The sequence below is a fragment of the Nansenia antarctica genome (assembly GCF_963989245.1).
Source record: "Nansenia antarctica genome assembly, chromosome: 9".
Classification (NCBI taxonomy): domain Eukaryota; kingdom Metazoa; phylum Chordata; class Actinopteri; order Argentiniformes; family Microstomatidae; genus Nansenia; species Nansenia antarctica.
The window spans coordinates 35,456,454-35,461,453 of NC_137679.1; the positions used below are offsets into that span (position 1 = coordinate 35,456,454).

At 47.0% G+C, this 5,000-nt stretch overlaps 1 protein-coding gene across 1 annotated transcript in view; it reads left to right on the top strand.

Moving 5' to 3' along the window:
• thsd4 (thrombospondin type 1 domain containing 4) overlaps window positions 1–5,000 on the top strand; it is a gene marked incomplete at both ends in the record, with an annotated part of 40,632 nt that overhangs the window by 9,068 nt on the left and 26,564 nt on the right. The gene's annotated exons all lie outside the window — the stretch shown is intronic.

Sequence of the window (5,000 nt, forward strand, 5' to 3'; positions counted from 1 at the left end):
CTCCATCCTGATTGGTCACACTGACCTTTTTCTGTCTGCTATATTTATTTCCCTGATCCACCGGAGATCTTTACCATATTAAGATTTAATCAAGATAAAAGCGGCCCCTGATCTCATATTAGCTTTATATTCTATGTCATTTCCACTTTTTAATGTGGGTGTTTAATTGGGATTTATCACGGTGGCCGTGGTTCTCCCTCGTCCCTCCCTGCTCAGATCCCTGGGCGGTGCGGTGACTCGCCGGCCCTCTGGAGGGAGCGTTCTGCTCTGATGTGGTCGTGGTCGCGGCGGGATCCCAGTCAGAGCCAAGCTGGGCTTGTGGCCTGTGGCCTGTGGGTGTGATCTGGGAGCTATGAGCTGTGCTGTGTCTGGGTCTCTACAGGTCTCCATGCAGAGAGATGTCCAGTCGTTTTGCCAAGTTCTCAACCCGGGGTACTTAGCCTATCCACAGGGAGCACTTAGAGTAGGAAGAATCATAAAGAACATGGGCTTAATGGTCAAATGAACATGAAACAGGGGGGGGGGGGGGGACGACGACTTTGGGCAGAGCAAAATGTGATTGGGGGTGCTCAGTAAGGAAAAACCACTGCTGTAGGTCAAAGCTATACCAGACTATACTGTCTCTCCTGAAAGCAGCACTGGCCACACACACACACACACACACACACACACACACACACACACACACACACACACACACACACACACACACACACACACACACACACACACACACACACACACACACACACACACACAGGCCTGATCTCTCTGCGGATCCTCTCAGAGGGAATTCGGCAGGTTGGAACACATTCTATAGTAGCGGTGAGATGCTGCCATAAATTATGGCCGGAGACTGAAGCACACAGATGACTTAGACACAGAGACATCTGCTGATCTCGCATTAGCCTTCTCTCCGGTGTGAAATGAAATATCTGTTGATTCTGTCCCTCTGTGGAGCTGGTGTGTGTGTGTGTGTGTGTGTTTGTCTGTAAGCGGTGGTGCTGGAAGCAATCATAACCTTCACGTAAACGGAGCGTGTAATGCATCAGTATGTGTGTGTAGTTATAGAGACATAATGTGGAGCTCCTGGAGATCTTGGCAGTCTCCCCAACATTACCTTTTTAGTCACAACGGGGCTTAACATAAATAAGGCATAATGTTCTATGGCCCAATAATCTCTCGTTCTACATGCGTGATTGAGTTAATGCCAGGCATGTACCGTAGGTTAACACACGTACCGTAAATGCTGTTTGCGCACCCATGTTGGGTAGTGTAGTGTTGCACCTTCTATACAACTTAGCGTATTTTAACGTTAGCATTTACGTTATTAATTTTCTCCCGGTGTACAGCGTCGCTTACCCACCTTGTTTTCTACCACTGCTACTTAACACGTCACATACGTGTTGTGTGGTCCCTCCCTGCCATCGCCACATGCTGTATGACAAACAACCTAGCTCTGTCAATTCGACCTTTAACCTGAGGGGTCACTGTATGCCCAAGTGTCATGTCTCGTGTTTCCGATTCTGACGCACAAGAGACGCCCAACTAGGCCTGTCAGAAATGGCACGTATCAGTTAGTGTTTCTCGACCTCTGGAGAGGTCGAGCCCAGCACCCCTGGTTGGTATGTTGCGTTATGTGTTTCCTGAGACGGTCGGTTAACACAGATCTACTTCGTTCTCCAGTATGAGTTTTAATGTACAGTAAGAAGTCCTCCCATTAAAGAGGGTGGACCATAGCTTGCTGGGGGACCAAAAAATACCTCAGCTTGCCGGTCACTGGGACAAATAAAACAGAGTTAGGGTTTCTAACTCCTAATGAGATGAAGGATTTCCATAGCTCTAGGTCTCAGAGCTCCCTGTTTTATGGTAGAGGGTTGTAGGGTATCAAATTATTATTAATGTCTGGAAAAAAAACCGGCACATCCTATTTCATAACTGCCCTACAGTGAATCGTATGGAAAAAGGATTTGGCAGGTATCCAGGCAACCCAAACTGTAGGTTGAACATTTCAGTTAGGCCCCCTCATATTTGTTGGACCTCTGAACTTTCATTAATTCTAATAAGTCCCTGTGCTTACTGGGAGACAGGCAGGCTACATCCAGAATGTAAGAGAGCTTAGTTGGCTAAACAGTTGGTCACTGTTCGGGGGTACTAGTCGAGCTGTCTTTGTGCACCCCGGCTTGGCTTTTCTTGAAGATTCCTCCTCTTTCAGCTGAGCTGCCGGGGCTCCAACAAACTAATTCATGGCTGACTGTGGAGTTAGCGTCGAACAGTTAGCATTAGCACTGCACACCTGATTAGATAGCTCAACATTGACTGATGAAATGCTTTAGGCTTTTTGGCCTGTCTCTCGTTCATTATAAAAAATGAACCGAAGGGTGCCAGGTTTCATAGAAGGTTTTCTCAGGCAGAGCAGGGCTAGAGGAGGGACCAGCTCATGTTTTTTTCACCTTCGGTGGGAAGTAAACAATATCCTACCACTGTTACCCATCACTACCTTTAGTAAGACCAGAGTGACTGCCGGGTTCTCTCCCAGCCAGGGATGGTTTGGTGGAGATGTTTTGCTCAGACGCCTTGACTTTCCGAAAGGGCTCTCACAGATCGCTCACAGATCTCTCACAGATCCATAAGGAAACAAAAATCTTCAAAGCCCTGATTCTTGTCTGGTGGATTTTCTACCACAACAGATCCTGGACTGTAATTATGCCAGGTAGTTTGATTTTGATTATGATTATCACCATATCAATATGCTACTGTTGGCCTGTACAGCAGAGTTGAGTTGATGGGGGGGAGGGTGTACAGTGAAGTCATCCACAGGGTGCCCCATCTGTGTGTACTCAGCACTCGAGTTGAGGGGGGATGAGGGGGGGATGGCATCCCCCCCCTGAAATAAAAACAGTCAAAATCATCCCCCTTCTAAAACTGCCATCCCCCCTTTCCATCCCTTATGTCATTTTATCAATGAACTACTTTTTTTTTATTTTTATCAATGTATTACTGTTATTTCAACATTTAGTTTTACGCATATTGAGTTAAATACTGTGGGCGAGGGGGCACGCACACATGCAATGACATTTTTACCAAGTCACTGACACTGAAGTCATTGACACTGTGAGGATGCCAAAATTGTCCCCATATGATAAAATCCACCATCCCCCATGATTTTCTTTTACAACTTGAGTACTGTGTGTACTGTAATCATTCAAAAATACTCTTCTCTTGATTGAGTTTACCTGGCACAATGGAACCAATGGAATTGTCTCACAATTGCAAACCCCGCCCATCTGCCACTTTCAGGCAGGCCAAAATTCAAATAGTTTTCGACCCAGAGGTCTGGTGCACAAGTAACGTCATCCACACCTCCACCATCTTTGTGTACTTTTTATTGGCAGCTTTTTCTACAGCAGGACTTGTAGAGGGAGACAGACAGATGGGAGACCAGGAACTGAACCCTTGGCCTGGCAGTTACATTAACCCCGGTACAGGCCAAACTCTGACACGTGCTGGTGTTTTTTGGGTGCCTTCAAACATGAGTAAGCTGAGGTGTAGCAGTGTGACTGAGCCGAGCATTACTGCTGTCAGATATGACTGGTGAGTAGTTTTATGGCTCCTCTTCCAGTGTTTTCTTTTTTAGAGAGAGAAAATGAGGTCAGAACTGTTAGAACTTGTCATAATCCTCACTGCATGTGGTGAATGTGCTACTTCCTACATCAAGAAAACGTTTGCTCAAGGGTTATTTTTCCCTCTGCTCTTTTGCTGAGGTATAAGAGAGAGAGGCAGTCGCTGTGAGCAACTGTGAGCAAATGTGTTTATCTATAGAGCCGTCATCCTAGGAGTAAATACAATATGCGGGTGCGTGTGCACGCCTGTGTGCGTGCCTGTGTGCGTGTGTATGTGTACAGTATAGTGAATCCTATGAACTCCATTTCACCGATGCATATAGGCTAACAAAGGTCCCTTTAGGATCACCCCTTTGTCTTTTAACAGTGGAAAGACTGAGCCCTACCTATGAATCATACACTAAACTGTGAATGCTTGGACCCTCTCCATGAAAACGGTGTGTCAAACACACACACACACACACACACACACACACACACACACACGCACACGTGCCAGATTGACGCTGAGGAGGAAAACCCAGATCTGAGCCATAGAAAAATAGTTGAAGGTAGTTTCAGATGGACGACGAAAAGAAAGCTCCCTTTATGGTGGGACTTCCATTGAGCTGCGCTCTCTCTCTCTCTCTCTCTCTCTCTCTCTCTCTCTCTCTCTCTCTCTCTCTCTCTCTCTCTCTCTCTCTCTCACACACTCTCTCTCTCTCTCACACTCTCTCTCTCTCTCTCATCCTCTCCAGGCCAGGGAAGTGCACTTGAGAAGGGAGTGTGTATTTTTAAAGGGCGATCTCTGACCACACACGTTCTCGCTGGCGACGGTTGGGCCCTCAGAATGGCCAAATGGATCTGGGCCGCTGTATTATTCCAGCTCCAATAGCCGTAGGGTGTGCTCCAAGTGCTCTGTGGGTAATTAGGCTAGAAATCTTTCCCCCCGCATTGCCGCTCTTACAGTTACTGAATGAAAAACCTCCAGAAACCTCAATATCCACTGGTGCCCAAGACACATGTTCACATGTGTTATACCTTCCTTTTTTTGTTTCTCTGCGTGTTTTTGTTCGAACACGGAGGCGAGTTAGCGTGGTACGGTGTCGTATCCCTTTTCACAGCCGATTACTTTTCCAATAAGGAAGTGTCAACTGTCAAGTGTAAACGTGTAACACAGATCTGTGTAGCCCATTGGCTGAATAAACCCATGGACTCCCATGTCGTCCGTCCTCAGAGCTCTGTCTTGGCTCGTTTAGGTCCCCTCATGCAGCTCCTCCAAAGGACTCAGTGCCAGTGAACTGTCTCGTCCCATAGCTCACTCCAATTATGTGTGAGAGGCCAAGCTGGCTGTGTTCCTCTGTGTGTGTGTATGGGCCCACCCTCGGCCTTCTCCGG